The following is a 12,392-nucleotide window of genomic DNA, read 5'->3' on the forward strand; positions in this document are numbered from 1 at the left end:
GTGTTGGAAGAAGCTCAATCAAGTGAAGGACACTGAAGCTTCAAATGCATCTGCTAGCACTTCGTGCTACAGGTCGTGTTAGTGTTTATCTTATTTGACCCAAGAATATTAGCAGGGACACCCTTGTGTGAACTAGCTGGAAATCACCAAGCACAAAGCAAAACTGATTCTAGAAGAGTCAAAAGTTTGGTGCATGAAAGACTATAAGACTAAGGAGGCTTGGGTTGGGGCTCTGTGGTGGGAGACACAAAATGTCCAAGAAACAGCATAGACTCTTGCTTTTAAAAAAAAAAAGAGAGTGAAAGAATCAGGGAATGTTGAAGACAGTCACCACTGAGACATTTCTTATGATGAGAAGACAAGGGCTCTTAGGTATCAGATTTTGTCTCCTGTCCTTCACCTTAGTATTCCAAGTTTTCATAGATTTTGAATTATTCTTCCCGTCTGCAGTGTCTGCAGCCATTTATAAAAGTCCTAGACATGTTCAGAAGAGTGTAACTAACTGTGCTTGAGAGATTGAAGAAAGATTTCATAAATGTTTGATGAAAATGGAGTAAGGGACAGGGAAGAGTATCTTGGACAGGGAAAAAACATGGACAAGAGCAAGGACAATGTGAAAAGCCACCACAAGTCCAGGGATCAGTGATTCCAGTGCCTGGCAGAAAAGGTTGGTAGGGACATGGACAGAGATGAAGCTGGAGAAGATGGTTGAGACTAAGCAATTTAGACATGTAGAGTATTGCAAGATAGAGAGTACTGGAGAATCTTTGGTGGTAGAGAGATGAGGATGTTTATTTCACTACATATAAGAACAGAGCTGAATTGAACAATATGAAAAATGTATTATGCCTTCCATGAGGTTTTATGACTAAAGCCTCAGCATAAAACAGCATTAATCTGCTGTTTTTTAACAGTACTTGGGTGGCCTAAATGAGCTAACACATCTCTGTAACAGATCTGACTCAGGGAAAACAAAACCAGTCAGCAAACATTAGTGATCAGATATTAGATTTTATAGCTGAGGCTAATTATTTTTACCTAAAACTATTCCAAATGTATAAACACAGACTAAGTTACTAGAATAGTTAAGGAAACAGACTCTTAAATTTTATAGTGACTTCCCCTTTCCTGGAAATCATAGGATGTCTTATACATACTAATGGTATTAACATCTAAGTAAAATGGGGGAAAAAAAGAGGTAATATGTATAGTCAGCTAACTCTGGACATCTTAAACTACTAAAATAACATGTTTTTATCTAGAGAGAAAAATCAAATCAAATGTAAAGTCAATTTATTTCTTAGATTTTTCGTTTGTTTGTTTTGCACATTTTCCTTTGGGATTTCCTTTTGCAAGCCCAAACTCCCCTCTGGGGTGGGTACGCAGTGCTCACCCAGCAAGCTGCCCACGCACGAGACTCGAACTATTAAAACAGAGCACAGAACATTTGCATTTTGACCTTTTATTTTTCTATATAATATTTGTAACCATTTTTTCTAAGTTCTAAGTTAGTGAGTTCCTAGTAAAAATGGACAAAATTAAAATACAAAGAATTATTTTTTTCCATCTTAATAGAATGGACTAAAACTATCCAACTTTTTATTCAGACATATCCAAATATACTTTCTTGCTCTATACTACAGGAGTCAATGAAATGAGGATATATTATTACCCCCAGGAGAGTTAGAGAGAAAACCAGAAATTTTGTATTTGGCAATACACTTTGGGTTATGTCTAATGCGTTTATATAGGGAGAAGAGTGTACATATAAATGTCATGGACTGAAAAAATATTCAGGTCTTTTCACAGACAATAAATTGCGCTCAATTTAACAAGCTGTATTAGGGTCAAGTCAACACATTCTAAGTAGAGCTAAAACTCCAACAGTGAATCTTATTATACCTAATTGTTACAGATACAACTTCTGAGTAAATTTTAAGTAATCTTACATTGGGATGATCCCTTTTTTTTGTCTCGTATTTCTGATTTCTAAGTAGTCACATTGATCCTAAATGATGTCACTGTCACCTAGCAGTTTACTTATTTTCTGAATTTTGCACTGAAAGCTAGTTAGACAAGCCACATTTCAAGGATGTTAAAACTATCATGAGATTACATATAGGCAAAATGCTTGACAGAGAAGATGCATTTTATTGTTTCTGGCACTTTGTATAAACCATCATAAAATTCTATTTCAAACACATCTATAAACAGGGCCACATTTCTCCATAACAAAATGTTGAACACGTTACACAGATTTCACCACACTTAAAACCTTTAAATATTAGCACCTTGTTGAAAGTCTTTTCTTCAACTTTCAAGAAACTTTTCTCTCTTCTTTTTCTGTCAACTTGACTATTCTTCACAGTTTCCTTTGCTGGTGCTTTTTGCTTTGCTTGCTGTTTATAAGTCAGTTGAACCAGGAAACATCTGTGAAAGTGAACTTCACTTTCTCCTACATAGGATGCACTGCCTAAGCCCACACAATGTACAAGCATGCAGAAGCTTTGTCTCTGAGTTTATAAACTTTGTTCTCATTTGAGAACCATGGAAAAGGTATCAATTTCTTTGAGTTTATCTTACTTATAGTTTGCTCAGTTTCCTTGATGTATATATTAATGTTTTTGTCATATTTGGGAAATTTGGGGCCATGATTTCTACAGATATTCTTTCTGCCCCTTTCTCTATCTGGCCTGGGACTCCCACTGTGCGTATGTTTGTACTCCCATGATGCCCCTATACCTCTGTTTATTTAGTTTTACTTTTTGTTGTTGTTGTTGTTGTTCCTCAGACTAGAATATCTCAGTTGACATATTTTCAAGTTCAATGATGCTTTTTTTTAAAATTTTTTTTTTCTCTGATTCTTTTATTTCTCAGCTCAAAATGCTGTTAAGCCTCTCTAGTGAATTTTTTACTTTAATTATACTTTTTCAATTCTAGAATTTCTATTTTGTCCTTCATTATAATTTTTATGTCTTTATTAATATTTTCCATTTTGGGAGACATTGTTCTCATACTTTCCTTTAATTCTTTGGATATAATCTTTTGCTAAATTCTTTGACTGTATTTTTAATAGCTAAAGTCTTTGTCCAGTAAATCTAACATCTGGTCTTTTCCGAGGACAATTTTTATTCTATTTTTCCTGAATATGAGCTATATTTTGCTGTTCTTTTGTATATGTCATCATTATTTGTTGAAAACTGAACATTTTAAATAATATAATTGGGCAACAATGAAAGCAAGATTCTCCCTGCTCCCAGGATTTGTTTTTATTGCTGTTTGTTCTTCCTTTGTTGCTATTTATTTATTTAGTAAATTTTGGGGACTAATTATCTAAAGTCTGTATTCTTTGGCATCTGCGCCTGCCAAAGTCACTGCTTAATAGCTTAGTGGTCAGCTGATGATTGGACAGACACTTTATTAAATATCTTAAACCAATAAACCTCCCACCTTTGGCATAAATGCGTGTCGAAATGTGACTTCCACACTTTGACGATTTACAACTTTGCCTCAGCCTTCACTTCCAGCTTATGCAGAGTCTTACTGTTAGCCAGAAGGAAGGAAGGAAGGAAGGAAGGAAGGAAGGAAGGAAGGAAGGAAGGAAGGAAATAAAAATAAGGCCCTTTTAGGTCTTTCCTGTGCAAGCATATATCCGCACACAAGCATATGTTCTTTTAAATACCTAGAAAATGTCAGAACTTTCCAGAGCCTGCTATGGTCATCTTATCCCTGATTTTCCTTTCTATCTTCTCCTGCATCTCTTTCTTTTCTCAAACTAGCATTACAGCATTAGACAGCAGAAGTACGACATGATTGTCACTTTTTTTTTTTTTGACCCACACTTCGAAGATGGAAATTTCCTCACTGAGTAACCTGAGTCAAGTTAAATAATGACAAGCTTTGTGAAGGGGACCTGTAGGAGCTTTCAGATCAAAGAGTGGCAATTTTCTGGGAATGGTTTTTTTGGAGGCTGAGCTCCAAACCCGTTCTTCCTCTTCCAGTGGCTGCTAGACTGTTAAAGTGCTAATGGCTAGTACTTTTTCATAACCACTGTTGTTCCAAGACTGCTGGTTTTCATAGCTGCTGTGGAGCTACAGAGAGGAGTAAGCAAAAAGAGAGTTTTAAAGTATGACAGAGCTTGCTATTCTTACTGAGAGTCGACTGTTTTTCTTGAATAAACGCTCATCAGATTGTTGCAAGCCTTTTGTTAACTTCCAGAGTTCTGAATAAGTGGATTTTTGGAGGTTCTTACTCTGTCATTCTGGAAGTGATTCTTTCTTATGTTTGTAGAGTTCTTTAAATACTCTGGACACAAGATCTTTTTCAGACTTACGATTTGCAAGTATTTTCTTTTTGTCTGTGATTTTACTTTTCATCTCTTAGCAGTGTCTTTCAAAAAGTAGAGGTTATTAATTTTGATGAAGTCTAATATAATAAATGTTATTTTACTTAATAAATTATGCTTTTGTTGTCCTATGTAAGAATTATTTGCCTAATCAAAGTCACCACGTTTTCTCCTATTTTCTTCTAGAGTATTTATAATTTTAATTTTTATATTTGGGGCTATGAACCATTCTGAATTAATTTTTTCATATAATGTGAAGTATAAATTGAGGTTCATTTTTAAATATGGGTATACATTTCTTACATCATCAGTTATTGACAAGACTAGCTATTCTTTCTGATATGCATCTGTATCTTGACCAGAAATCAGTTCTTCATAAATACGTGCATTTATTTTAATATCTTAACAATATCAAGTCTCTGGTCCATTATTATAGTATATTTCTTCATTTATTTCAGTCTTTGATTTTTCTTAGCAATTCTTTTTAGTTTCCAGTATTTCTGTCTAATGTAACTTCTGATCATTCATTGCTGGAATCTAAAAATGAAGTCTGTTTTACAATGATATTATATCGTTCAACTTTGCTTAATTCACTTATTAGTTCTAGTCCCCCTTTTTTTTTATAGGTACTTTAGAAGTTTCACATCATCTTGACTGTGAACAAAGATTGCTTTATATCTTTTTATCAATTAAGATACTTTAAAATTTTTTTTTTCCTTATTGCACTGTCTATAATCTCTAGCACAATGTTGTAGTGTTTTCGTGGGTGTTTCTCATCAGTTTGCAGAATTTTTCTTCAATTTCTGTTTGATGAGAGTGTTTTTTTTTTTTTCTGGATTACTTTTAAGATTTTGTAAAATACTCTTTTCCACATTTCTTAAGAGCATACAATTTTTTTATATTGTCAATATCATAAATTGTTTTGATCGACTATGATTATAAGATATTTAATTGCTCTTTCATATCTTCTAATATTTTAATAATACTTGTTTACAGTGTAAGCAGGGCACATTTTAAATGTGAATAACTAAAATATATCCAGAATTTAATAATTACAGACAATAGAACTATACTTAAACTCCTCTGAGGTAGTAGGTACAGATACGAATTAGAGAAAAATTTATATTTTTTCTATATTTGCATGAGACATTATGTTTTCCTTTCATGTATGTTTGTTAAAATGCAACAGCATAATCATTAATATCAACTTACATAAAGTATTCTTAAGGCAACAAAGTAAATGGTGTTTAACTTTTTTTCTAAATTAAATATATTATTCAGAGCTGACAAAAATTTAAAAGTGGCAATATTTTAGTTAATTTTTTAAGTTTCTAAAATTTGCATTTGTCCTTATACAGTGCCTACTCCTATTCCTAAGGAATATATAAGTAAAATAGTTTTCATTTTGATGTTATTGATGAACTTAGTTGACAGGAAGATGCATTTAAAAAAATGTCAGGAAAATGGCTCATTTGTTAATAGGTTAATAAAAGAAAAGCCACTAGGAAATAAACTCTTTGATTTTCATGTATGGTTTTTCCTGCTAAGTAGCAGCAGTTACCAGATACACTAGATGAGGCAGCACAAACTGATAAATGTTTAATTTATTACACCTACTTATTTACAACCTCTTTAGTAAATGGCACAACTGGTAATGCCCTCAAAAGTTTTGAACTCATCGTTTTAGTGTTTCTTTTATTTACTAACCAAATCTATTATCCCTTTAAAAGTTATCCCCCACTGTTTGCACAAAACTCAGCTAAACTGCTCCACAGAACTTCATTTACAGTGGAGGTAGTAAAAAATATCACTCTGGCCTTGGCTATTACTACTTACTTAGTTTGCAGGTAACATTTTCATTACAGTATGTGTTATTAACATGAAAAGAGGCCCCAATACTTACTTAGTTTGCAGGTAACATTTTCATTACAGTATGTGTTATTAACATGAAAAGAGGCCCCAATACCTGTTGCCGTTAGGAGAGATGTCTGCCTACCTTGTCCAGTCTCAATCAAGTCTCTGAATATGCTTGACTGAATTCCAAGTGTGTTCTTGAACTACTTCACTCTTTGATTGTAAAAATATAAGTGTTGACCATAATATATTTCTTTTTCATAAGTCGTCTCTTCCTCCTGATACCTCTTTTCAATAGCCTGTATGAAAATGTTCTATTTCTATTAATTGGACAAATTATTGCTCCTCTATATCATATTTTTATAACTGCAAAAAACAATTTCCCTTATAAATATCTTTATAAATTTCTTCTCGTAGAAATAAGTTCATCTTTCCATTTTTCTATATCCTCACCAGCTGATCATAACTGTTGATAAAACATGTTTTACAATGTAACTTATTCTTTTTAATTTCATCCCTGAGAAATAGTTTGAATCTCAGTTAACTTTTGAAGTAACAACTGTACTGTTTCTTTTATCTGGCAAAAGTAACACGATTGTCGGTTTTAGGTAAAATGCAGTTGAAAAAGTCTGTTTAGTAGAGGGTATACCAAAACAGAATCCCATTTTCCAAAAAGCTAACAAAATTCCAATGTACATGTTTTTATTTTTTGAGAAATAAATTAAAATTGTCTTTTTATATGAATTTATCATGAATTTTTTCAAATCATATTAATTTGTCGATTCTTCCATTGAAAAATGCATCCATAAATGAAGAGGAAAATTTAGTTAAAATTGGTTTTCTTTGGATATATTTTTTGAATAAAAAAGACAGATCTTAGGATCTGTAATGAGAGTATTGCTGGAAGACTCCTCTGTCACAATGAAAACACATGCATTAACTTACATGTGCATAACATGGTATAAAATATATTTTCATTGGGCTTTGGACATAACACAAGGACGGTGGGACAAAAATTAGCTCTGATCTTCACTGGACCATTCAGCATCAACTGGTATCACCAGCTGTGAATTACACGTGGTACAAAGTGCCTGAAGGAGCAGAGGCAGGGATGCTCATGTCCTGAACATGTAGCCCTGCTGGTATCAAAATAGCTCACTGGAGGGTATTTCAAGTCCCAAAGACTATTTGACCATGTTTCCAGAGCTTTCTGATATAAAAGACTTTAAGAAATAAAAGATAATATACTAAGGCTTTCATCCCTATCCCCTCAGACTCCATTATAATCACCTTCTGAGGAAGCATACCTCATTACAAAACCAAATTGCTTGCCTCCCAAGAGCTACTTTTTAGTCTGGGTGGATTTTACTTATCCTCCAAACAACCAAAAATAATCAAGATGATTGTCTCAGTTTGACAATGTCTGATGGCTTTTGCATAATAAAGTCAGAAAGGTTTTCTTCTGTTTGTTCTTTTTTTTTTTTAAGAAAATTCTTCCTGATAAACGAGGACTATGTATAATTGACGCATATTGAAAACCATTATTAATTCATGTCATATGAATACTTATAAACAGTCATATTAAAAAAGCAGAGTTTTAGTTTATCTGAATTTAGAGATCTTAATCACATCATTTAGAAATTAGCCATAAGTGTCTACTCTTATATTATTTAATCTACATTTTGTCCTTGAAATATTTTCCCTTGGTATATGTTTATCTAAAATGCAATCACATAATCACTAATATAAGCTTATGTAAAAGTCTTTTTAAGTAAAGTAGATAGTATTTACAATTTTTTTCCCAAATTTAACGTATTAATAAGTGCGAGGGAGAATCTCAAACAACTTTCAGGGAGAGAGCCAAGCAGAAAGGGTGACCATAAATTTAATGTATCCTATAGTTTGAAATTACGTGGGTCAAATCAGACTCTACTTTTTTTATATTCCTGTCTGGCATTGCCTTGTTCAGGCTTCAAAGTTGCCCTCATTTTGTTTTGGAACCATAGTCTGAACTAATAAGAACCACGCCATTAAAAGAGCTTAAAGATTAAGTGCTGTAGTTCTCAATTCAGACATGCTGGAAATATCTGGAGGAGCAGTGTGGGAGATATATTTGCATGATGACATTAGGAGTCTCCTAAGATGAAATTTACCATAAAAGGAGAGAGAGAGAGAGACAGAGACAGAGGCAGAGAGACAGAGGAGACCTATTGCTGGCAGAAGCTAATCTCTACATTGGAAGGTGTTCAACAGCATTCCATGCCTCTATCCAATAGTTATTAATACCACTCCCTGTCCCCATTCCCTAGTTATGACAACCCCAAAATGTCTCCAGACATTGCTAAATGCACCCTGGGAAACTCATCCCTGGTTGAGAACCAGGGATATAACGGAAGGAAGATTTTGAACATAACATTGCGGTGTGTTATTCAGACGTTCATTTGAATTGGCCTGCTCTGTACCTACACCAGTCTGACCAGGATCAGGAGTGCAAAGTGTACATAGACAGACATGGGATTATATAGAACCTATCAGGTGCCTTGGTGGGCCTCATATCTACAGCTGGATGAAGGAGGAGGATATCAGAACTATTTTCAAAGGCAGAACATGTGAACCAGCTCCTGGGAACTTTCTGAAAACAAAACAAAAAAATACACAAATACATGAGAGGTAGCTCTCTTTTTATTCTAGTCTCATGAAATACTTTTATAGAATTTAAATGTATTACTAATCGTGACTATTTTAATGTAACTTCCAGGCTGGTATCAACCAAGGAAATGGAGATTAATTTTAAACACCACAAAATTAGCTCTTTCACTTGCAATCTTTGCATCTAATAGTCTACCATTATAAATTTGATAGATTTGAGAGTATATGAGAACTTTTGCTACTTTTCAACACTAGTTAAATTCTGAGAGGACTAAATGCTAACATTGACCTTATTGTACCTTGTACCACACTGGGGTCAGAGTGTCATCTCCTGACCAGCGGTAATAGCATCACCTGGGAACTTGTTAGAAATACAGATTCTTGGATCCCACTCAGACTTACTGAGTCATTCTTCTATTCATAGTTTTCTAAGAGTATTTTTCATGAGCAGATTTTGAATTTTATCAAATTGCTTTTCTGCCTCTTAGGAGATTTTTAGATTTTTAAGATTTTTAGTTTTAAGATTTTCTTCTTAATCAGTTAATGTAACTTATTTAAAATACGTTTCTTCATGTTAAAACAATCTTGTGTATCTGGAATAAAATCAACTAAGAAAAGATATATTATCCTTTTTGTATATATGGTTGAGTTCATTTGGTTAATATTTAGTATTTGACTAAGCATCTATATTCATGAATGAAATTAGATTGTAGGGTTTTTTTTTTCCCCTCATACTGTCCTCATTCGGTTATGATATCAGATTTGTACTAGCCTCATAAAACTAGTGGGGAATATTACCTTTCTCCTCTCATAAAATGTTCTTTAACATTCTAATTCTGATCCTTTAAATGTGTGAAAGTACAGAATTCATCTCTAAAGCTCTATTGGTCTGACATTTTCTCTATTGAAAACATTTTAAATACCAGTTGAAATATTTCATGGTTATAAGACCTTTAGGATTTATTTTTTTGAATTGTTTTTGTGAATTTATGTTTTTCTAGGAATTTCATTTTTCATCTAAGTTTTTCATTATATTCAAAGTTATTCAAAAAAATATCTTTCATCATTTTAATTCCTTGTTACTCAATGTATGGTCCACAGATAGGCAGCATTAGCATCACCTGGGAGCTTTTTAGAAATGTTCAACTTTGGGTCCCCCCCTCGCCCCAGAACCTACTTAATGAGGTCACTAGTGTGGGCTGAATTCTATTCCCCCAAATTAGTATATCAAAGTGCTAACCCTCACTACCTTAGAATATAACAGTAATTAGAGATAAGGCTTTTAAAGAGGTAATTAAGGTTAAACGATGTCATACAGGTGAGCTCTAATTAAATATAATTAGTGTCCTTAGAAGAAGAGGAAGAGACATCAGGGATACATAAGCACAAAGGAGAGGCCACATGAGGACACTGAGTGAAGGAGGCCATCTAAGGCAAAGGAGAGGGGCCTCAGGAGAAACCAAGACTGCCAGCACCTTGATCTTGGACTTCTAACACCCAAAACTATGAGAAAAAGAATTTCTGTTCTTTAAACCACCCAGTCTTTGGTATTTTGTTATGTCAGCCCTAGTTAATTAATACAGTCCTCAAATTATAAGTGCATTAATGTTTGGGAAGCATTTTTAACCTCTCCCACACCTACACTAGTATCTTCCTTTTCATTATTAATATTGTTTGCTTGTGTCTTGGCTCTTTATTATACTAATCAGTGTTTCCGGAAATTTATTCATCTTATTGGACTTTTAAAAAAACTAAATTTTGGCTCTTTTGATCCTCTATTATATCTTTGTTTATTATTTTATTATTCTATTACCTTTTTATTTCGTTTTACTTTGCTTGAACGTATTTTATTGTTCTCAGGTAGAATCTCAGGTTAATGTAGCTGATACTATACAAAGGGGGCATAATAGTAGTTTTAAATTAAACAGACATATTAATAATACATAGTTATTAGTTTAATTATGAGGTGTAATGCTTCTTTACCAAACTGTCGTAGCTATACAAAGAGAAGCCCGTAGTTTGTTCGAACACTAATAAGGACATAATGCTTCTTATCAAATAGAGTAGAATGCTATACACATTATACATTGATATTCCAAAGACAATCTGCATATCCTGTTGATTTTACGTTCAGATTTTTTTGTATCTTCTCCAAAACCGTAGTCCAAAACACTGTAATCCCTCAAACAAAACAAATCAAAACAAAAAACTACTGTAATATGATTTTAGATGAACTTGGATCACTTCAATCTAGTTTTCGCACATAAGTCAGCGTTCACTGAAGATAATATCATATCACTGTTTAGGAAAATAATTTAAATTTAAAAATTTTTGATTTAATACAAATTTTAATGTTTTTTGTAAGATAATAACCAAGTTTCTTGCCATGCTCTACTTGACTCTATGCTCCCATTTATTCAGCCTTGCCAGTCTTGTCTCTTAGTGCTCTTTTGTTGTGAGGATTCCACTTTTTCAGGTTCAGGATGTTGGTTTGTTAATCTCCCCGAACGGTTTCACACCTGCTGACCTCTGGATCAATCTCCATTGTACCTTCACTGGATGAATTATGCCTAACCCTTCATTGCTCTACCCAGATATCTGATCTTGACTCCAGAGACTAGATCTGTCTCCTCAGCTATAAGCTCCAATTGCATCCTATTTTTTTATAGCAATTCTCACATTGACAATTCAATAATTAATTGTGTAATTAGCTATTTAATGTCTGTCACCTCACTGTTCTATAAGCTGCATTGGCAGATAGCAGAGCAGGCCTGTCTTATTCACTGCTCCCACACCCAGTGTTGCAAACAAGTGAGAATAAGTAGAGACTACCTAAGTTAAAGAAAGTGTAATAAAAATTTTCAGTACATTTCTTGCACAACCAACTTTAGTAAATCAAATTAAGTTATATTTTCTAAAGTTATAATAAAATTTATAAAGGATAATAAATCTGATTATAACACATAATGGCTTTCTGAGTGATAAATCTTAATTCATGTTAACCCCCAGAGAGACCTCAGGGTAAGCCCTTATACTACACTGCGGTGGTATCCAAAGGGCCGTTCTATTACTTCCATGTTAATTCAAGTGTGTGAGTGTGTGTGTGTGTGAGTGTGTGTGTGTGTGTGTGTGTGTGTGTGTTTGACTATTTTTAGAGCAGTTTTAGGTTCATGGCAAAACTGAGAAGAGATTCCTGATATATATATCCCCTGCCCCTGCGTACACAAAGCCTCACTATCAAAATACCTCACCAGAATGGTACATTTGCTACAACTGATGAACTTACATATTAATATACCCATGTTACACAAAGTTCATACTTTAGGGTTCATTCCTGGTGCTGTGCAGTCTGTAGACATTCATAAGTGTATACAGATGTGTATTCACTGCTACAATATATAGAGAATACTTTCACTGCCCTAAAAGTCCTCTGTTCTCTGTCTGTTTATCCCTCCCTCTCCCTATCTACTGGCAACCACTCACTGACCTTTTCACTGTCTCCATAGTGTGCCTTTTTCAGAATGTCATATATTTGGAATCATAC

This window comes from Pteropus vampyrus, unplaced genomic scaffold (genome assembly GCF_000151845.1).
Source record: "Pteropus vampyrus isolate Shadow unplaced genomic scaffold, Pvam_2.0 Scaffold155, whole genome shotgun sequence".
Classification (NCBI taxonomy): Eukaryota; Metazoa; Chordata; class Mammalia; order Chiroptera; family Pteropodidae; genus Pteropus; species Pteropus vampyrus.